This window comes from Idiotropiscis lumnitzeri, chromosome 2 (assembly GCF_059441095.1).
Source record: "Idiotropiscis lumnitzeri isolate Australia: NSW breed Sydney's pygmy pipehorse chromosome 2, RoL_Ilum_1.0, whole genome shotgun sequence".
Lineage (NCBI taxonomy): Eukaryota > Metazoa > Chordata > Actinopteri > Syngnathiformes > Syngnathidae > Idiotropiscis > Idiotropiscis lumnitzeri.
The window spans coordinates 1,125,296-1,148,750 of NC_142392.1; the positions used below are offsets into that span (position 1 = coordinate 1,125,296).

The 23,455-nt window shown below is 46.4% G+C and overlaps 1 protein-coding gene across 3 annotated transcripts in view; it reads right to left on the minus strand.

Annotated features, from left to right (window-relative positions):
* cald1a (caldesmon 1a) overlaps positions 1–13,102 on the minus strand; it is a 30,577-nt gene extending 17,475 nt beyond the window's left edge. For all 3 annotated transcript variants that reach the window (XR_015842088.1, XM_088288657.1, XM_088288655.1), the window contains exon 1: positions 12,990–13,102. The gene's annotated coding sequence lies outside the window, so the exon portion shown is untranslated. The remainder of the gene's footprint in view (positions 1–12,989) is intronic.
* Between the last annotated feature and the right edge of the window lie 10,353 nt (positions 13,103–23,455).

Consider the following 23,455-nt stretch of genomic DNA (forward strand, 5'->3'; position numbering starts at 1 on the left):
CGAACGTGTGCGATTTCCATCCGTGTTTGGAACGCGGGCCGAGTGCTTGCGGTCGTCTCTGCTCTGCACCTTCGCGCTCGCATGCGGCATCAAAAACGCTGGCGGCGGCGGCGGGCGGGCGAGCTGCCGCGGATGAGCATTCATGAACTCACTGGAGGTTTTCAAGCGGCCGGGGCCAACAGATTTCCTTCTTTCCATATCTGCCTGCGCCTCTCAGGACTTCATTTGTCATCGAGCTTTCTCCGCCTTCCACTTAAAAGGACGAGCTATACATGCGGGCCGCTTGATATATTGCCGCAGTTGATGGCGCCGTGTCAGACACGTGGTCATCTGCGCATGAAGGACTAAATATTCAAATATTTACACACGGCGCCTGGCTACCTTCAGAATGTCGCTAAAATCTGACATTCCGAGCAGTTTGATTAGATTTTTTTTAAAGCATTATGCAAAGACGGCAAAAATAACACTCCTAAAAATCCAGACTATACAGTCAGGCACATTTTTTTCCCCGAGTGTGTCTTGGCACTGACGACGGAAGCTTATCCAGTAACTGCATACTATTATGGAGATAAAATATGAAGAGACACTTGAATTTTTTTTTTTCTTCTTTATGACAGCCCAGATAATGTTGCACGTTTTGGGGATTGCGCACATTCTTTTCTTCTCCATCTGTCCACATATGAACGCCGCGGCGTGAAAATCAACCACAATGTCTTCTGTTGTCAACGCCGCATCGAGGCGGCCAAACGCAACACGGCTCGGCTCGATCTCAATACCATCTGCTTCCCGCTCACGCTTTCTTCCGAGCGTCCCGAAAAGTGAGGCTTCGACCCGGATGGGGACACATCGCGGCGGTCGGTCCACGGTCGCCGCTCGCGTCGCCGCTTGCGTGAACGGGTGACGCGACTCAACGGGAAGGCAAAGAAATGCATTGAATGGGCTGTCATTTGGGATTTACCGTTGAGCTGACCACGCACACCAAAATCACCCGAAACTACCCCGACTAATGGGATGTAAAGTTTCCATCCGCTGAGGAAAAATGAGCCTCCTGCATTCCCAGACTATGTTTCACATTGTATAAGGCCCGAGTGTGTGAAATGGACTCACACACGGAGAGCATTGAGAATCTCAATGGGATAGCGTGGATGCATCGCACTTTGATGCGCCAGGGGGGGCTTAAGCGAGCACACGCGTCATCGCTGAATCAGTCAGGCAAAAGATTACATTTCACTAATCAAACGCGCCAACCAGGCAGCAGCTCTTCATACGCAACACATCGCCGATTTATTGTCAGTTGAATCTATTTTCATGCATAAACAACCCTCAAGAACTGGGATGGAAAGGGAACCGATACCAGGTATTGATATCGGGCCGATACCGGCAAATGACGCAGGCTGCCGATACCAGCCTCCGATACTTAAAGGCAAAAAATAAAATCAAGACACTGAGTAAGTCCTCCTCGTTGTTGACGCTGTATATGCATGTGAGGAGCAGATATTTCAGCATGCTGACATTATACGGTAACTGTGACGATGACTGTGTGTAAAGTTTGCATTTAAACTCTTGCGTGATGTGCAACGTTTTGTCAAAGTCATTTATTCAACGATAAAACGTTGGCTAGTTTGCAACCAGGTGATTGACGGACAAAAAGTTTGCAGAATTCAACTGAAAAAATTCTTTTATGTAGTTTGTAGCACAACGATAAGCGCCAGGAACATGTCTTCATTAGTACTAATCATCTTCCGTTGTTTTTGGAACGCGACCTTCAACTTGACTGACGGCAAACCAATCTGGAGATGTCATTTCCGCAACGTTTTGTTTCATTTTCCACTAATCTGAGCGCGCTCATTCCGTCGTTTCAAATCGTTCCGCGGGTGAGTGACGACCTGCTCTCGTTAAACATCTGAAGGCAGCTCCAAAACACCTGCGCCGCTTTGGACCGACACGCCGACAATTCTCCAATGGCACGTTTGGAGCAAAAGTCACACTTAAATTGCAGTACAAACAGTACGCCAACGCACCATATCCATCATCCCCCAAAATGCAAATATTTGGTCCCTTTAAAATTGGGAAAAAAAAAAAAAAAAAAAAAAAAAAATCAATCCCATCTGCTGCTCGTCTCGCAACGAAGCACAACACGAAAGCAGCCAGGATAATAAATCCCACAGGTCAATTCCCCAAATTCAAGCCCAGCCAAAAAGCAGAATGGCTTTTCAACTAGCGTCTCAGTTTCAAATCCTTTTTTTTTTTTTTTTTTAAAGAGCGACATTTGCATGACAAGCCGGCACCTTATTGCTCAGATCTTAAATGATCAACTGGGGACTTTTAGAAGCACGCTGCATCCTGCAAAAGTGCAACGCGAAAAGGCATCCACACAAACTTGGCATGCTTGTCGTGACGGCTTGCCGCTGGTCCAGATGACCAAATATGGAAGGAAAAAAAATGCTGCCTTTCCCGTAACCAAACTGGGAAAAAGGGAGGAGGGAAAAAAAACATCTTTTTCTTGCATGCTGTGTGCATCGTGCGATAGCGGCGCTCTCACACTCACGTCACAGTGGCTGAAGTTGGCTCCCGATCAAAAGTGCGCGACTGATGACCACGCTGGAGCCGCTGTCACACACACACACACACACACTGCTAACACAACCATTATTTCGCCGCACAGACATTTCAAGTGCAAACACACGTTTGCCACTGCAGCCTCGGCTCTCGGCCGCACTCCTGCAAAGCTGCATTCCACTCGGCCCGAAAAAAAAAAACAAAAATAAGCCAAAGGTTCCAAACAAAGCTTGGATCCACTTAGCTGGGATGGCTGCCGGTGATGCAACCACACAACAAAGCCATAATAAATCGAAATCTTTTTCATGTTCTTGACATGTGTGAACACCGTTTTAGCATTAGCTTGCGGCGACGCTCAGCTAAAGCGAAAAATACCCGTCAACGCTTAAAATGAATCGACTGTTCAAATAATGTGTATGTAAACATATATGTTGAAAAATGTATCAGTAAAGAAGAACTAAAATTCCAATATATATTTCTATATTAGTTTTTTGCAAGAGTACATTTTGTGTGCCAGCAATCATCAAAACTCCGATCAACCTCGTGCTCGTGTAAAACAAGTTGCTGCTCTCAAACAAGCAAGTCAACAAGCGTTTTAATCCATGAAAATGTCCACTCGTCTACCTTTGCGTGGCTCTTCCCGGCTGGCTGTAGCTCCGTCGCGAGCCGTTGCTGACACTTGAAGCCGAGCGGCCGACACCCTCCGGAACATCATGTTTGAAGCGTCGCAACGGCGAGGTGTGTCCTCTTTATCAATTGTGGCGTCATCTTGCGCTCGTGATGTCACAAAGTCAACGGCGTGATGAAGAGCGCGGCTTTAAATATGTCTCGCGCCAATCAAAAGACGGTTCGATACGGATCTCCATATATTTCAAATAGGAACGATTCAGTTTGATTCGACGCACTCGCAGATGATCAAAAGATGATTTTACAGTTCAGATCATTTTTGTTACACCCCTAGCACATAGATACATACACACACACATATATTAGCGAGTTCAAATGTGGTCTAATCTGTATTTTGAAACCAAAGGAAGAGCAACGGCTTTCTTGGCAAAACAAACGAGGGATGACACACATGCAAGGACATCACCAAGCTCCTGGGGGAGTGACAGTAAACGGCACCATAAATAAATAACGAGCTGCAAAAAGTCGCGATACGCTAACATTAAAACGAGTGGAAAGCAGCAGTAGTTAAAGAAAAAAAACAAACAACAACCGCTATTGTGGTTTTGTCGGCTTCCTTTCGACACCTGCCTTGCGTCAGAATAAACGAGAGTCTCCTCAATGGGACATTAATCTGCTACTAGTGAGTGGGCCGTGCATGCGGGGCTAACCAGGGACTGATATATGGTCGGTTGGAAAGCGAGCACGGCGACTGCCAATACACGATGGAGGCCATCCAACTGACGACAATATAAAGCAGAATCCGACGGAAAAAGATTCAAAAGCCAACGGAACACAAACGACCTCCGCTAAGGATGAAAAATGAAACTCTTGCGTGCCGTGTTTTTGTCTCATAACCAGGCAACTAAAAAAATAGCCCAAGAATGACCAGAAGCCACAAAGATGGCAAAAAAAGCTCAAATGAAAAGAAGACATTTTGTGACGTTTCACGTTTCAGTCACAATGGACGAAAAGAAGGAGAAAAAAAAGGGGACCCGAGCAGCCAGATGATTTATGTCGCCGAGGCAAACCACACAGAGAGAACATCTTGCCATACATGGAAACGTACATGAGACGCCGAAGCATGATGCAATGAGCCGCCACACTGGAAGCCAATTGCAAACATGACAGCTGAGTGTAAACCCGCAAAAAGAGGACATATTTGTTTAAATCCCAGCAAAATGTTATAAATCTTTATCCCTCGTCTCATTTTAACACTAAATCACATGGTGGAATGTCCCCCCCCCCCCTTTTTTTTTGTGCAGTGGAGGCTGCTTTTCAAGGGTATTGCATGACAAGGTATTTTTCAAAATAAGGGGCTGCATTCCTTGAGAAAGATAGGAGGGGATTAAGGGGCGGTTTGGGCCCACGCTGGGGCGGTGGCGGCGAGCAAGACGACTGCGCCGAGAGCCTCCATTACTCACAGTGGACGTAGCGAGTGATCCCGTGACGCTGTTTGGAGTTTGTTCGGATGAATTCGAAACAAAAACACTTTGTCATTCTTGCTCCTTCAATGCGCATCGCGCCGCTCGTTCTGTGGTGTGCACGCCTTGGCCACCAGGGGGCAGTAGAAGGCACATACGGAATGGAGACAGCTCCTCTTGGTTTCGCAGTTCGGCAGTGATATAAGTCACTCTGCAAAGACGATGAAGAATGAATATATATATATATATATATGCCCCAAATAGCAGCAGCACATCCCTCATTTGTGTCCTGACCCGTGATGCATGCCATTCCCATCTCTTCCCGTCATAGCACAATAGACACTATCTGGTGAAAACAAAATGAATTGAATGGTCCGATAAGTTTTTTGAATGACATTGATATGCAGTGAAGTACGTGACTCGTGTGCCGCACAAGCGCCAGCCGGCAAAACTGGCAGCGACGCACTCCCGGGGAAGAAGGAATGTAATAGGAAAAGTGACACTCGATGGGAATCATGCGCAAGTCAGCGGTAAAATCCCGCATCACTTTCCAAGTCCGGCTCAACCACCCCGGTTGAAAACAACAACAAAAAAATTGATTGAAACATCCGTTTTGTCTTGGTGAGACAAGAGAGCTCACTTCTTCATCCAGAAAACACATTCCAGCCGTGCCATAGCTCCGGTTCTCCACGGCATCTTTTGAGCGAGGCCAACGAGAGTCCCGACGGCGCTCAACGATAACGGCCCCTCTGCATCGAAGTTTCGTAATCGCCGCGTGTTGGCACGTCACCTTATACCGCAGGTGTGTTTACGCTGCTCATTGTTGTGTGGACAAAGTGAGCACCGGCGCAAGGACCGGAGAACCTTCCTCTCTGCCCGAGCGTGGGGTCCCATTCACATTTCTGGGTGGAATTCCTTTGGAAACAACAAAGCTCCTCTCTCTGTCTTTTGTTTGTTTCACTGATAACTTGAAGGCCAGCGAGTTCATTTCATTCAACGGAAACGTGTGTCAGTTTCACCGATGCCATTTCTTCGCTCGTCTGTGTGTGTGTGCTCATTTTAGACGGCAGTCTATTAAGACCACGAAATGCCCAATCATCTTCGGATTCCATTAGCATGATGTGGTATTTACCATTAAATGGAGGATAAAATTCAGCTTTCGAGGTTAATATATGGGTGGTAGTTAAGCCGACTAATTCCTAAATTTATTGGAATAACACATATCACAAGACAACCATGAAATTGTAAATAATTGAGCTTGGCTCTTCCGAGGTTGTTGCCGGCGCTTTTTTAGCGGACGGCATAACTGGAAATGAGATTTGGTTGACAAAGCAGCAGCGCTAAAAGTGTAGTAAACCCCCCCCCCTTCTGTCCACGGGGTGTTGGGAGGGGGGGGGGGTGTTTGCCCATCTCGTCTCACTCCTAACTGCCGCCTTCGCCTGGGTCAGTTTCGCTCTCAAACGAGTGCCTGCCTGACGTGTCTTGAACACACACACACACACACACACACACACACACACACACACACACACACCTAAACGCTCACCTATTCGTCTCCACCCACCGCGTGTTTATTTCGAGTGATGTTGACGGACTGCTATTTCATTTCAGAGCAATCTGGAGCCGGCGTGCCCGCTTTAGCTCGGCCGGTGTAGCGTTACGGCTCATTATTGCGTCGAACCTGGACTAATAAGGCTCCATTTTGCAAGTTGCTCTCCCAGGCGGCTGTCGCAAGGCGCAGTGGCGAGCACAATTTAACGCAGGCACACGGGGCGCAAGCCAGTCGCCGCGTTTGATAAGATGCATTGTTCAGCTTTTAACGAGGCCAACAATTTCCCACCATTGCATTCTATTGTCTTCGTGTCGTTCGAATGCAACGCCGCAACATTTTAATAAGGGTAACTAACCTCCATGACACAAGCCGACAACAATATGCCAATGAGCATTTTTCGAGACGTCAAACCGCCGCGGATCTCATGAGGTGATACCAAACGTTTGAGGTCATGAAAGACGAGCGCAATTACGAGGTCGTCGACATCCTGTCTTGACTTCACCCTTCTCATGTTTCAAATCTCCTTTGCGTGACATGTGCCATCTTTAATCTGAAGAGAAGGAGCCACTCGTCTAAATGCGGCGGCTAATTAATCCTCGCTGCTGCGCTGCTAAGACGTCACGCTCAATTTGTGTACAGGAGGTATGTGGCGGGTAAACACGCTCTGACCTCACTCGGCTCGGCTCTTGTTCCCGAAGAGCTCTCTGTTGATGGAATCGTGTATTTGTTCATGGCCGGAGTCATTTTTGTTTTTGAGCAGCGGTGTATTGGAGCAGATGTTGTACGGAAGCGATCAAGCTGAACCGTCAGCCGCCAAAGAAGGTGAAACTACAGCAGGGCACATTTGATCAATCAGCCGTTCGTTTAATAAGCAGCACATCGGTGGCAAAAGAGCCGCTCCATTACAGTAAAGCCCCTCCGGTCCGGGGGCTCGGGTTATTCCATAAAACCTGACCGATCACCACTGGCAGGGCCCTGATGAGGTAAAGAGATCTCCCATGCCAACCTCGGCCTTTGCGCAGCACCGGCTGATTAAAAAGGTTTTCCAAAGCCACATTTGCCCTTGCAAAGACACGAGAATAAAATGCGTGGAGACAAAAATACAATAAATGGTGAAATTCTTCCACAAAAAACAAATGATTTGATCTGAACAGAAAATAATCCACGGTGGACGTCATCCCGAAGGCACCGCACATCACAGACTCCCAAAAAAACCAAAACATCGGCAAGACTGAAAACCAGAAACTGACAATCAGGAGCAGTCCAACGCTCATCACGTATCGGAGCATTTGACTGCTAAATTAAGGATTCCGGAAATTCAGGAAGCTACGACAAAAAAAAAAAAAAAGGGTGGCATGGACGGTGCATTGAAACTCGAGCTCTTTCCGTCAGCATCATTTTGATTTCCTTTGCCAGACGAGAACGGATTGAGTTGTGCTGCAACGTGGAAACGGGGCGCTGGTATCCATGTCGAAAAGACGGAAGAAGGGCTCACGGGGTTTGCCTGAACACACACTCCCATTTGTTTGGGGTGTTGAAGGAAGAATGTCTGCGCGTTTGATCTGCAGTCTTAATCACTCCCCCCCCCCCCCCCTCGTCTCGACAGGGCAGTGACACGTGAAGTGGAAAGTAATGGCAACAGTGAAGTTTGTCGGTAAAGCATTCGCGAGACGTCCTCGGGAGGCTCGTATGCAAATCTCTGCGAGTATGCTTCTTATTACGAGGCAGCAAAGACTACGCTCTATAAATGTGCTCTTAAAACAATTAGCGCGACAAACGGACTCCAAGTCCGGAGGCTGTGCTGCTGCCTTTGGTGGAGACGTGCAAGACATACACGGACACCAGAAAGTCTCTCTCTCTTCCTTGCAAGGACAGGACGGACAATTTCTACTTTCAGACATTCGCATTCCAGATGTGTGCCGGTCGAATATTCCGAATGTCACGCTTGCTGCCAACGCTCGGGTGGAACAACCACCTACTTTACACCAAAGTCACTATGGTAGGTTTTGCAGGACATGAGGACGATGCTTTGGTTTGTACCAGCGAGAATTCTTGCGGCTGGGCAACGAATCAACAAAAGCAACAGCAAAAGTCACCTAAGACCTGTTGCAGTGATCGGCTTTCCCTCAGAGTTGAACAAAATACGATAACGTTAGCAAATCCATCGCATTTGTTGAAGTTACTTCAAGACAAAAGCGCACAAAGAGAATCTAAAATGCTCTCATTTTTGACCGTCTTCCAAGGCACACAAGCACATTTCGAAGTTTGCTTCATGTGCATATCCATTTAAGGACAAGGTGGTTGTTTTCATGCGTATGATGTCACTCCTCGCCGCCGTTGGACAAATCTCACACAATATGGCGGGCGTCCAACATGTCGTTCACGCTCGCCAGGCAAAGACACACACGCACTCACGCACACACGTAACCTCCGTAAGCCACCGGCATAAATCCAGCAAGCCTATTAGTGACCCACACACTGGCCTGTCTGTCCCCAAACACTCCAGCACTCTTTTGCTTGTGCGACTCAGAGCGGTTAACCTTGCTCGCTGTCTAAACACATGACCTCACTGATCATGTGTCTACACTCAAAGGTATTTTTCACACACACACACACAAACGCACGCGCGCACACTCCTCAGATTTACCTCCACGTTCCTTTAATAGCCCATCAACCCTAAATTATGGGCTTTAAAACATTGATTTGACAGGCTCTTGATAGGGTAGACTAGTTTAGTTGTGGGAGGCTGCAGGAAGAATGACTGGAATGGAAAATACATTGAAAAATTCATGAACACAAAGAGTTAAATATTTGCTCTTAACACTTTGAGTGCTGTTGACCTCAGTTGCCGTTAACTACATTTTTTTTTTTATATGGGAATGGGTGGAGAAAAGTCTTGGCCAATTCTGAGCTAGGAAAGTATAAAATAAAATTAAATAAAATAAAATTAAATTAAATTAAAAATAAATAAATAAATAAATAAATAAATAAATAAATAAAATAAAATAAAATAAAAAAATAAATAAATAAAATGAAAAAAAATAAAATAAATTAAAATAAATTGAAATAACTGTGGCCAGCATCTGTCAGCATCAAAAGATTGCCTTACGACAATTTGCTGGCAGTAACCGAGTGAGAATTGCAAACAAAACAAAAGCAAAACAAAGGGCGTAACGGTGGCGAAGGTGAGGAATGGAGGGAGAGCCGAGGTTGCTTCCGCACGAGTCGGGCCGTGCACGTCTGCGGCCCCGCTGGGAGGTTCGCAAAAGGAAAGCGCAAGGCCAATCAACTAACAGAGACATTTCCTGTGCGTGTTTTATCAGATGAGAAACCCAAAGGCTAAATGTTCTTGTCGAAAACTTTTCTCCCAAGAACCTGCTTTGGGGAATGAACACGCATCATTGCGCGATGACATCAGAAGCGGCGCTTTGGTGCATCGACCTCACTCTCTCTCAATCAATCATCCACAGAAAAACGCCCTGAAATGTGATGAAGAAGGTGTTTTGCCTTTTAAGAAACAAAGCATTGCTGCCTTGCTAAGATTAAAGTCATCACCTCCTAAAAAAAACTAAACAAAGGATTACAAATGTCTTGCTTCACCGCTTTGAAACTTGGCATCTGGCGGCGAGCAGACGGCGGGCCAACGTGCCAATTACCAATGCCGACATGCCGTGCTGCTTATTAGGCAATCTGGCTTGCAGTGATAGCGCTTTAAAGGCAGAATGAAAGGTTGATATCGCCACAAAAAGCCTGGGCCAAGTCAGGCCCAACTGCTGATCGGTTCAGTCATCGGATCCAAAGTCGTCGCGCGGTTCCGTCGAATGTCGCTCAGCTTTGCGCTAACTCCCTCACAACAAGCCCGACACGGCGTGACAAAAACGCCGGGACGAAAATGAATCAGCATTAGCCTGCAAGAGTCCGATTATTGAAAAATATGTCAACATGATCCCACGCAAAAGTGGAATCGCGCCACGTCAGCTGGAGCAAAAACAAACCGAAAGCTAAATTACATTGAGGCAAATATCCTAGCAAGGGTCGGATGGGCGCCCCTCGTAAAATCTCAAATAACACATTTCACAAACATGTGCAAAGCTCTTACGGTGTGTTTTCCACGAGCTAACTAAACAGCGTCTCATGTTTCGTGCCCTCGTGTGATTTCACTCGCAATTAGGCAGGGCGACCACGTTCAACTTGTTAGCCAGTCAAGAGTTAAGATTTCTTTTTCCTATTGCAGATCGGTCTGTGGGTCCAAACCGTGTGGTTCTGGTTGCAGAGCATTCAAATTACATGCTATCCAATTCACAAGAAAGGGGGGGTGCGCCGAGGGGGGAATAGCCGCAGAACCCAAAAGCTTCTTGTCAAATGGCAATCCCACACAAACCTCCCTTCAAGTGCATTTATTTCAACCACTTTGAACACGCGCAATCAAATTGACAAACTTTTTTCCGCAATATTGTGATTTAAGGCGCTTATTTTTTTCGCTTCCTATTTTTTTTTTCCACAAAGAAGCGATAAATTAATCTGCATAATCAATGATTTGTTCAGCTCTTCAAGAATCACAAAGCATCAAAATGCGGCGTCAAAAGCAGGTGAAAGGTGAATGAGGCGGACATGCTTCAGTTGGTCCAGAATGAGAAGAAACCGGGATGATCTCGCTGGCACCTGCTGTGAGGAAACAATGTATGTTTGGCGAGCGCGTCTGCGTGCAGTGACTGGAAACTGGATTTTGGGAAGAACATATTGCACATTAAAAATGTATTTTCCATCCTATTCCACTTGAGTTGGCCGCTGCTGCTCACTGCTGGTAAAAAAAAAACGTCCGATTCCGTCATTGGAACTCGATACGTTGGCGGATTAACGGCTTTTGCTCTCAAACTTGCATGCGCGCGCCGCACGTGTGGACGCATGTTGACGGCGACGTGAATGAGGCGGACGGGGCTCACCTGAGCCAGCACACGGACGTCTATGCTGCAAATATTCTTAAGTTTTGATCAGATGGAGGAATGCACGTTCGCTAAGTAGCGACCTTCAAGCACACGCAGCAACTTCAGACTCCGGAAATGCATGGCAATGTTCCCGACATCCTGCCTGCCCGGCCCAAAACGGCAACACTGCCAAAGTCCTGTTATCACCCCCGAGCAATTACCTCCACATTTCATTTGGCCTGCACTGGGACAATTACACAAACCCGCTGTGCACATTCTAGCGGCAAGGGGACCCCGAGTTTTACGAGAATTTTCCTTGTGCACCTGGTTGATGATGTCGTGTTGGAAGAAAACGCCGAGCAAGGTGCAAAAGAGTTCAACTCAAGTCCGAAAGGCCGCCAAGGCCGTCAAGGGTCTGCTTGAGGTCAAATGACACTCAAGTTTCCCGTCTAGAGACACTTCATTAGGTACACCTGCACAAAGCGGGCAGATCCAACACAAGAGGTGTCGCAACAATTCCGCCCTCACAAAAAGTTGACGCACTGTCAGAGAGACATTAATTGGATTTATTTTTGTGGTCGGAGTTTGCAGCGCTGGCAAAATATTTGAAACAGCTGTCAGTATGATGCAATGCACTTCTCGGTCACTGCAATCCAATAATAAATACAGTATTGTACTGTGTGCTCCTGGTGAAATCTATTTTTTTTTTTTTTTTTGGCAAAGAGCGGACTGAGGTAGTGAAAGGACGACAGAAACAGAACGTTCTAAGTTACGACTCCATTCCAAAGTGCAATCAAGCCAGTTTTCGGAAGGACTCCTGTTCTGCTTGATCTGAATCCACAACAGTTAGCATTCGGATGAGTTGGCAAGCGCGCGCACACACACACAAAACAGCAACTATGGACACATCTGGCAGGGCTGACTAATTACTGATTGAGCTTTTGGACTGGCTTGTGCAAGAACGCCAAATTGTGTTGCAGTTCTCGAAATCAGTCCTGGTCTGCAGACCAGTCTCGAGACCACTTTTTAAGGATGTTGATATTGGACATTTTGTTCAGTTTTTTTTTTTTTTTGTGACAATTCTTTGATATATAAAGTTGGTGTGATCTTGACTACAACACTGGTATCTAACGTTACATTCCAGAATTTTGGGAATGGCTGAAATCACACAACTGCATCGTCAGCTCCTCTCTCTCGCTCATCAGATACTTTCATTTTCAATCACTGGCCCGCCGATGGCCTAAAAAAAGCATAAAAGAGACAAAGGCACCAGTACAGCCCCCCCCCTCCACCCAACTTCATCCATGCATACATTTCACACATATTAGTGGGTGACAAAGCTGCGATCAAAGACTTGAAGGCCAACTCAAGTTCAGTAGGAGTTTTTTTTTTGGGGGGGAAATTTTGCTTCAGGGGGTGAGGAGATCACAATGAAGGTGTTACCTTGAGATATTCTGTGGATTCATATGCTTTTAAATATTATGCGCATTGGAGGACAACAGTGGTCCTTAAATGAATGTTGAGGGGAAAAAAAGTTTTCATGATGGGGCAATTCTCTACAAATGACTTTCTTGTCCAGATTGTGCAAAAGTGCGACCAAAACTCCAAACCACCTCCCCATCACGAACTTTATTTTGTATACATCGGGTGTGGAAATGATTTTCGAAAGGCTGCGGGACTTTGTGCACAAGCTCAAGAAAAGTTCGGAAATCGCACAAAGGAGGGAGCGGCTAACGGGCCAAGCATGTTCCGCAAAAATACGCGCAGCTTTCCTTTGTTTAAAAAAAAAAAAAAAAAGAAGAAAAACACACACCATTCAGGATTGCATGTGTCGTAGCAATTGCAGAGTGTGTGCGCGCATACCTGTGGATCGTAACGGGACTTGATCTCTTGGGTCGAGTGTGAGGAGACGAAGGAGAGAAGAAGTCGAGGCAGCCAGTCTGATGTCGCTCCTGCTCTCCACGCAGCACCGAGACAAGCCCAACTCAAGCCCCGCCCACCCCTTCAAAAAAAAAAAAAAAAAGAAAAAGTTGGTCAAGTCCTGCACTGAACGATTTTGCAAACGACACACTTTGTTTCATTCAAACTATTGCACAACTTTTTTTTTCTTGCAGAAGGGAAACTTCTTTCAGCAGTACAGCTGTCACAATTTCTTTACTTCTTGTTTTGTTCACTAAATAATCATAATAATTATAATAATAAGCTCAGAGGATAAGCGGGTGGACATAAGAGCTTTAAAATCACGTGATTACAAAGTGCTTTGACTGACAGCATTGCGTCCAGAAAACACCGCAACGCCGTCATGCTCGTTACACGTTTTAAAGGAGCTACAATGACAACAAAAAAGTTTGCGAATGTGCAAAGATGAAATGATTCATAAACACACACAGGCACGCACACGTGTGACTTGTGTGTTGTGTATATAATATATATATATATATACATATATATATATGGCATATTTCAATCCATCCTGTTTTAAATAGCCGAATAAAGTGTTTTGTTGTTGTTGTTGTCTTTCTCTCAAGCATCCATCATTTTGAACGATGATGCCACTGAAACTAAATCTTTACAGTCGACATGCAGTCCAGAGCTTCCTCGATTTGTTAGCCGTCAGTCATTTTTCTCTGAGGTGACAAAAACAATAGCCGCGCTCGTCTTTTATTCCCTCCGTGCGAATTAACAGCAGCACGGCTTTGTCTTTCCGTTCAAAACAATCATGCACGGAACAAAGCCTTGAACTTAAGAGCATTAAGCCACCGGTGCACAAATGAGCACCATATGTGCTGCTGACGCTTGTTCGCATGCGTCTATTTCAGATAAAAGAAAAAAAATATGAATGTGGCAAGTTGATTGCGTGCATGTGCGGATGTAATTGCGTGCGCGGGAAAATCCAAAGCCGACGCGCATGAGAAGGAAGCGAAACTGAGACAAGCGGCGTGGGCAATGCGCAGCTCGTCTCATTCCTGAGCAAAATGACAAATTTCCTGATAAAGCCGCCGTTTATTGTGCAACTTCTTTCAACTTTGTGACTTGGTGGCTGAAAACGCTCCAAAATGATTCGATATCTTGGACGTCGACCAAACGGTTCTCGGCTCTTTTGTTTTGTGTCTGCCGATTGCGGCCGCTGTCACGGATGGACAAGAAATCTAACGGGTGCTCCGAGCCTCGGGCCAGGAACATTTCATATGACGAAGACAAGTCGTCGCGCTGCGCAGTCACTTTCAGGTGCGGTGCCGAGTGCGGGTTTTACGTGAAGCAAAACTTCTTTCAGGCTGTTTGTTTGTTCTCGCTCTTTGTGTGCGGCCCACGGAAGTGAAACGCCAGATGAAATGGCTTTGAAGAAAAGTGTACGAAACCGACGGTTGCATCCGGTTAACGGTGGCGCTGACAACCTGGACCGCAGATGAAAGGAGTTCAAGACGGTTCAGAATAAAAGTCTCCATCGGATTCATGTTGCACAATTGCTGGCACCTGTGCTCGCAAATCCATTTCCTCCTAGGTTGCGAGCGAGTGCCAGCTGCTCCTAATTAGCGCTGGTAAACGCCATGGAGCTCCCCGTGGAATGACGCGAGACGGAGGGTGCGTAGAAACAACTTGCGGAAACTAATTCAAATACTTTGAGGCGAAAGGCGCTGGCCTCAAACAATTCCATTTGGATCATTTTCATGCGGCAGTGTGGACGCGGCGGTCTTTGATCCTAAAAGGACGTCATCATTTCAAGAGAGCACCTACACCACATTCCTAAAGTATAATGTTGTACTTGAAACGTGTTAACGCTCACATTGAACCCCCTCCGAGCACACGGAGCCATCTGCGACTTCTTCCACGGCTAATTTCCACGATGTCAAATGATCGAGAGCGATGACTTTTACGCAAGGATTAAAAGCCTCGCTGTGAAGCATTTGGCCGTGGCCGAAGTCTTTGACGTGTTCCGGGGGCCCCGGGACGGATCCCTGAGGGACGCCACCGGAGCAGCGCAAACTGCAAAGACAGAATACTTTGTTTGTTGACATTTACGCAACGTTGAATCCGGTCGGGGAGAATTTCAGTCCACAAAGGCTTCCTCGCTCGACTTCTTCTTCGAGGTAAAACTGAAAAACTTGTGGGATGAAACTAAAAGGTAAGCGCATGTCACATCATTTTTTTCCCTCCTTCCTATTCTTCCATGACAGCATTAACAGAAGAATTTTGCATTTCATATTTCCGTGCAGCCGTTTGCTAACCACAGCGTCATGGAGCACATGCATTTCCTCATGTGCTTGACAGTCTTTTTTTAATCATCCGTGTTGCCGAGATTTCGCAACTGGCAGCCACATCCTTTCCATATATGGGTCGGTACCACATCCTTAATAACGTACAGTATATTTCTGTATCCCACCTAACTGGAATGTTCACATTTGATTGATGAAATCTGAATGTTGCAAACGGATGATTGGAAGCAGATGCACGTCAAAGCAGTTCTTATTTTGCCGCCGACCGGATCCAATATGCCGCGAGTGGCCCCGATGAGAACGAGAGCTGCCTTTGAGAAGCACGAATGTTGGAAAGCGGGCTAAGCGAGAGAGGAGACGGCCCCGAACTTATTAGTTGGGCTCCTCCCATCACACATGTTAAAGCAAATCGCCGCAGTGACACCTGCCCCGGCGAAGCTCGTCTTCATCACGGCGTCGCCACATCAACAGACAGCGAGGCTCCCTCGGCATGGATTTGCCAAAAAGATCTGATATTCGAGAAGCCCATTTAGTGAGCCGAGCCATTTGGACGGTAATATTAGCAGTTTGTGGTCCGTTTGCCGCTCGGTTCAGCAGAGCGACTGCAATCCTTTGAAATGGCGAATACGGAGAGCGCCATGTTTGATATGACCCCCGAAGCCGCATCTGCGACCAATCAGAGGGGAGGTCATCTGTTCAACAGGAAGACAAGAAGTAATCGGACGCAACAAGATTAGGCGATCAGATGGTTTGGTCTTCACGTTTGCTGAGCCAATCTGCCAAAAGGCTTCAGGAAGCGTCGCTTGAGATCTGCGAGACGTCGGCCTCGGCAAGGACTCGCATCTTTTTGGACGGCCCGCTAAGCACGGGGGAGAGTGGACTGCTGAACGGTGAGGTTTGGACATCCCCTGGTGGAGACCAACGTGAAGGTTGGAAGTCAGACATCTTGTTGAGTCGTCACCTCCACACGCGTGGACCTCATCGAGCTAATTCTTGGATGGAAAATTAACCCTTGTAGCGTTTCAAAAAGCAAAATGGCTCCCTTTCACATCACTGTCACTCAACGCGTCTCATCAATTCATGACACAAACGGGCGAGCGTGTCGTAGCAAACTCACGGCCGCGCGATCGTTTAGAAGCACGTCTGTCGGACGATAACGATGCTCACTTTTGAATGACGCCGTCAGAGACGCATTTATTGGCTCATTTGCGGATCTGCAACCGCATCGTTTCCATTATTGAGGTTGAGAGTTGCTCTTTACGAGCTTCACTTCGTCTCGCGACGGGCAGGTTGCAAGCCGACCGAATTTCCGACTCAATAGCAGGTGCGCCATGTTTTGGTCCCGTGATTGCCGCAATTTTTTCTTTGCAAACATCCAAGCTGCTGCGGATGAATCGCAAAACGGAATACTTTTGCATTCTTCATCTTGGCGGATTAGAGCGGATCACCGCAGCCCTGGGAGTGCGCGCGTGAATACAATGTGACACCGTGCGTGGATTTTAATAGAAATCTCGGCGATTCCCTTTGAGATCCGACATCGGAGATAATCATTTCACTTTGGGTGTGCTTAGAAACGTAAACGGATCTTATCGCTTGCTGGGGAGGATTAAGATGAGAGCGCCGGGTTTGATTTTCAAAGCACATGCCGGTTACATTTCTCTTCATTTCCATTCGAAAGACAAGCCAAACTTTCTCCTGCTCGGCGCCACCTCCAAGTGAAACTTTCTGTACAAAGAGGGATCAAGTCGATTCCACGATGTCATGTACAAAATGGCAGACCGCATTATTCTCAAGTGGAAGCGAAACTATTCCTCCTCCATTTCGGAGAGTCTTCCCCACAGCTTTTGATGCCGATTAAGCCCGTTAAGTACTTTTGCACAGTGGCGACAGTGAAGGCTTACTCATTCACGCACACACACTTTATTTGGCTTTCAAAGCCCAAAAAACCCAAAACAAAACAAAAAAAAAAAAACGTCCATTAGATTTCGGGTAGCAGCGGATGCAATGGCGGCTTCGCCCTCGGCGACAGCCAGCAGGGACGCCAACCAGCACACTTAACTTATTTGGATCAGAACAAATCATGCCCTCGAAACTTGCGTCTGAGCCTGAGCTGTGATCTTTTTTTCTTATTTACCCCCCCCCCCCATAGCACGGAACTGTCACAACACAGCAGCTAATTTTGAGCAAGAATCCCTTTGGATTTAAGATGCTGCAAGGATTCATTTATCCCTGGAACCTCCAAGCAGAAGGCGGTGTGTCAGAGCCTCTCGCCAGACCTGCTGGCAGTGCGAGTGCATGTGGTGACACACACACACACGCACACACACACACACATGTACATGCACATGCACACAACTTGCAGTTTTTTTTTTTTTTTTTTTAAATCGGCTCTTTAAACTGGCAACGCTCTCATGTGCCAAATAAATGCTTGAAAAGGGTCAAGTGCTGCTGCTCTTATTAGTCGTTAGAAAAATGCTACGCTGCGGAAATATTTTTGAATTAATGAATTAATCATCAGCCACTTAGTACTTGTGCAAATGCCGAGACGAGGATTCACACTGTGCCGTTCGTTGGGCTTTAGAGAGCTATTCGGTTAACTATTCGAAGACCATTATTTAGTTCAAATAATCATTTTAGAAAATACCACACGCTATCAGACATCGACATCGACATCATTTCATAGCGCGTCTCTTGGCTGGCCAGCTGGTGGTATGAATGTTAGATTTATTTTGTTTTTCTGTCCAATCAGAGTTTGTCAAGGTAATCTGATAAGAGCCTTCAGAATCAAGAGTGCTGGCTCATAAAAAAAATAAATAAAAAAAGACACTTTAAGCAATGTCTTTTCTTTTTTTTTTTAATTTTTTAATTTTTTCAAATCAGACGATTAATTTTTTTTTTCTTTAAGAAAAACAATTAGCTCAAAATCAGCTTTTCTCAGAAGCTCAAAAAAATAAAATAAAAAAAAAAAAAGTGGAAAACAAGACTTTCCGGGACTTGTATTGAGTGCGTTTTTCCTGAAATATGATGCGTCAAATCCAACGAGCTACGGTGACCCGTTTTTCATCAGAGCCTGTAAAACACAGAGCATCGATTGTGCACACGCTGGGAGCGAGCGACCGCTATCAATACACGTTCGACCCGTAAAACGGTTCCAAGGCGTCTCTAATTCAACGTGCATTGATTGCGGGAGCCGTCGGCTGAGGCGGCACTGATTATCAGGATGTAATTGTATTGCGGTCCCGAGGCTCGTCTCCTGTAGGCTGGCCTAAACTCGCCCCCCCGCCCCGCCGCCGGCTAAATGGCCTTGCCCGCCGTCCCTCCGGGGAGACGCTTGACAAGATAGTCACGACTGGAGATAAAAAGAGCTGACCCCCCGTCTCCATAATCATTGCACAGAAATGAGGCGACCTGAAAGGGGGGGGGCAAAGGTCATCTGGCCGGTTAATAGGGGGAAACCCAGGGCAGGATAAAAATAAATAAATAAATAAGCGATTCGGCGACTCGGGTGCCTCGATCGATTCCTTCTCATGTGGCCGACGGGCCTTCAGATGTTTTGAGGAGGAGCACTAACAGGACTTGTCGCTCTAATTACGGCTCGGGGACCCCGATGGCGCCGCGTTGGAAACGTCCCAGTGCAGTGGTGACATTAAAGAAAAGGCTGAACTTGTCGACCTTCATTGTGACACGTGCTTGTTGGCGTCCTGGTGGCCTCATTAGCTCTCCGCCCCGATGGCATGTGGGAGGATTGTTTTTTTTTTTTTGTTTTTTTTTCTTTGATTTTGAGAAGGTCACAATGCCATGCATCCACTTTCTTGACAGGAACACATTTTCCCCTTCATTTTTACACACAAAAAGAGGAGGAAAAAGAAATCAAGCCAATGCAGCATTTGACAGACCAACGATCTGGCAGCAAAAAAAACACTTTCATCAGGGCAATTTTTTTGCTTGAAATATGCCAAAACATGTCGGCACACACACGCACACACACACACACGCACACAGGAAATGAGTCAAGTAAAAAGACTTGACCTATTTGTATTCATTATCCCTCGCACAACGTTATTGCAGGAGATACGCGGCAGACAATTAACGGCGAGCAACATCAAGCAAATTATGTTCAGCTGTTGATTATGACAAAAGCACTTGAAAAGAGCAAAACAAGACTCGCCTGGAATAATACGAGCGGATTAATGACGCTTCATTACCCCTTAAAGTTGCTCTAAAGAGGCGTGCTCGGCAAAAGGATGAGGCTGCATGGCGCTGATAATATTTCATGTAAATATGACGACGTTTCGACAAGCCATTTGAGGGGAGAAGATGATTTGCAATTACGGCAAAAGCGAACGAGTGGGCGGGGAAACGCCGAGCAAGACGTCACTTGTTGCTAGGCAGAGTTGATGGCTTCCGTCGGTTGCAGATTTTGGGAGGTCTTCCCGTCAACAACAACCAGCGTGACTGTCACGTACGCTCGGGCGGTGTCGTTACGACGCCTCCTAATTGCTTAATGGAGCATTTGACGAGGCTGCGCTGTGAGTCAGCGTGGCGTTGAATTCCAGACCAAAGCGCGGCGGCTTCGGTAATGCAAGGTTAATCATTGTGGATATTGGATCGTTGTTGACTGTGAGCTGCAGCTGGAGGTGATGCGCAGCCTCGGGGGAAGAAGTGATGCATTCAGAAGCGCCCCCCCCCCTCGCCTCCTTCCCGCTTTAATCGGCTCTGTCTGTATCGAAGTCAGGTTGACCCTGCCGCATGAGCGTGAACACGCAGCAGAGGCCGGTGGGATCTGCTGTGCCCGCCGCAAACACAAAACACATTTGCGGAGATGGTGGGAGGCACACAGCAGACAGACATCATATTGTTCGGGTACACACACAAAAAAAGGTTTGGTGAGCTGCTGCATGATGCAAAAAAAAAAAAACGCAACTTCACATGCTTACGAGGCCACGCTGTGATTTGTCCACAAGCGAGAGGGAGCGACCATGAATAATTTTGGGAAAGTAAACAAGGAACAAGTGCAACAACACGCTCGCTCGGCGAGCTCCCTGCAGGTGCAGAGAAAACGCCTGATGAGGCGAAACAACGGGGCCACAAAAAAAAAAAAAAGTATGCGAAGAAAACAGAGAAGCACATAAAAGAGAAAAGTCCAAGATCGTAAATTCGGTGAGGCTAACGTCCGCGAGACGACCCGAGTGCAGCTCGAAGAGGCTCAGCCAACCATGGGGAGCGTTTTAAACGGCCGCAAAGAGCCAAGGAGGACACCATGTTCGTCGTAAAATGGAAAAGAGCAACAAAACGGAGCAGCTTTTACCAAGGCCAAATCTCAGTCAACACTTCAGTTCGGAATTCAACTTCAGGGGATCAAGCTTCTGAAATGTAAAAATTGATTGATCAACGTTTGGGAAGCACACGACTTCATCCTTTGTTCCCACTTGAAGCAGAAAAATATAGAAATAGGTCAACATTTTTGTAAGGTGGGGGTGAAATAAACAACGTTCTTCGAAAAGTCTTTGGATCAAATTTGGGAGCAGAAAATCCCAGTTGAGGGAAAAACGGGAAGAGAAGTCCGTTTGATCTCTCGGCCTACAAATAAATACAAAAAAAAAAAATTTTCGGTCACATTTAAGAGCATCAAGAAGCAGAAGGCAGCAAGCGGCGACTTGACGGGCCCGACTGCAAAGCCAAAGACGTTCTTTTGTTGAAAGAAAAGTTGCCTGCGCTGATCTTAACGCGCTGGACTCGCTCCACATGCGAGCAACTCTTACGCAACTAACTTTTTAGGAGAAGACGATTTTTCACGATAGCTTGAAATTATGCGCTACCTGCAGGGCTTCCATTCTCAATCTCGGAAAGTCGGCTTTGGCGAGTCTTTGCGCAGTCGAACGCCGTTGGTTTCTATGTCAGCACCGACGCCTTGAGAAGAAAAAGATTGAAAAGTGCTTTTATGAAAAAAAAAGGCCGTTTTCATGGCTTCACTTCAAAGGCGATTTAAATGCGAGCGCACGCGCCGACTTTGGACGCCTCCGTTGATTGCAAAAGGCTGGCAAAAAGAAAAAAAAATCAAATAAAACAAGAAGAAATCGACTTTGAAGGTTGTGATTTGAAGCAAAATGCTGTCCTTTCACTCTCGTCTTTATAATGTTGCCTCGTCTAGCCCAGTGGAACACAGATGGGTTTCTTCACACAAACTTGACTGTTCTTAAAATCGACTAAGTGGTGGATGTCAAGAGGCGACTTCTGTTTTATGGCAAAATGTTGCCCTCGGCGGACGAGAGACAAAAAATAAAAAATGGCCTCCAAAACAACTTGGTTATGTGAGACGCTTTTCTGGCCGAGCGCGACTCCGATACTTGGATATGACTAACGTGGTGCTGTACCGCTGCCCCCCCCCCCACTCCAAACACACACTGAATGAAAGAGCTAAGCCGCCTAATCAGTCCCCCAGCATGCATCAATGAGAAGCATGCTAATTGGTGCTCATAAATAAGGAGCAATTAGGCTAATCCGAGCTCGGGGAGGATTTGGTGCTGGTCAGTTTTTGGGATGTGTTCAAATACTTTTCCAAAGTGTGGGAAAAACGAGTTTTTCAAAAACGACCATGGAAAATGACGGTGAGGCCTTCTCAAACATTATCAGAACCTGATAAAGTCGGGAGGAGGAAGTGGTCCAAAACTATAATCGTGTTTGTTAGAGAGGAGCCCAATAGCATGGTCTCGTGATATGGGCCACCGTGAGCTAAAGACGAGGTAACGACTTATGCAGATGAGCCCGCTATTAATGTGTATTAATGTCCCCTCCTCCCCGACCATACCTTACTCCCGACGAGTTGGGCTCTCTTTTTAATGAGATTGGATTTACAGAACCATTTCCCATTAACTGGCTCCCTTGTGACCCTCGCTGATGGCACCAACTGGTTCCCCCCGACTTTTTTTTTTTGCCCATTGCAAACACACAAACTCTTCTCCCTCGGCGTCACTTTGAAGTCGGTAATCGGGGGCGTAGGTGCTAAACAGGTTTAGCGTTAGCGTGCCAAACACGTCTGACGGCATCTGGTGTGATGACGTCATCACATTGAGTCAACAGCTCGTCTACAGTAATTCAATAAGTGAAGACAGAAGAAGTCGACTTGCGTATTTCTTAAAAATAACGGCTTGATTTATTTGTGCGGCTTGACATTTTTGTAACATACCTCCATGTAAGGTTTTCTGGTTGTTGCTCGTGGAGTTTGTGTGAACGCTCAGACACAACGGCGATCTCCAAGCGGCCACTTCACAGCGCAGATGTCGACACAATTTTCTAAAAAGACCAACATGAGGTCTAACCTGCCCTTGCGCATTTACGGCACGTGTCCGAATCGGAATTTTTTTGTGGGGCGCTTTACTGTTCTAAGCCTGGACGGACAAGTTTGGTCCGGAAGAAGTCCAGAGTCCTGACTTCACCCCCATCAAACATAGTTGAAATGGACTTGAATAGAGATTGACAGCTTGGCCCAATTTTTTGTATTTTCTTCCATTTTTAGTTGCCTGAGGTGCCTCGAGTATTATTTTCTGTCCTCCCCAAAATATGTCTTTATTTTTCTATCATAATAGTAAACATGATTTCTACCCTGTCGGAGGACATAAAGTCTCCCTCGTTATATTTCTTGACACTATGACACCGATTCTTGATGTTTTCGGCTCTGAACTGGGGCATATTGAAAAGAAACACGACAGCGATCACATTCTGTCCTTCGCTGTTTACACGTAGCGCACACGCGCGGAGCAGCAGGAGAAGATGAGTGGTCCTTTAGGCGACCTAAAAACAACTACTCGAGGATTTTCTTCTCGTCTCTCGACACACAACTACACTATCAAATATTTACCAGAAACCTGAACCCGAACATGGTGCAACGGTTGTGTATCTGCGATATACATATAAAAAAAAAAAAAAGTTCTTTGAAAATGATCCAAAAGCATCCACCGTACATCGGAGCATGCTCTCTCCTTCTCTCCTTCTCTCCGAATAGCGATGCAGAGGCAAAGAAAAAGACTTCCTTTCCTCCGCTGGCGCCCTCAATTCAGCTGAGTGATTATATGGGCCAGTTTCGAGTCTTTGAGTGCGACGGATGCTCGCTGTAAT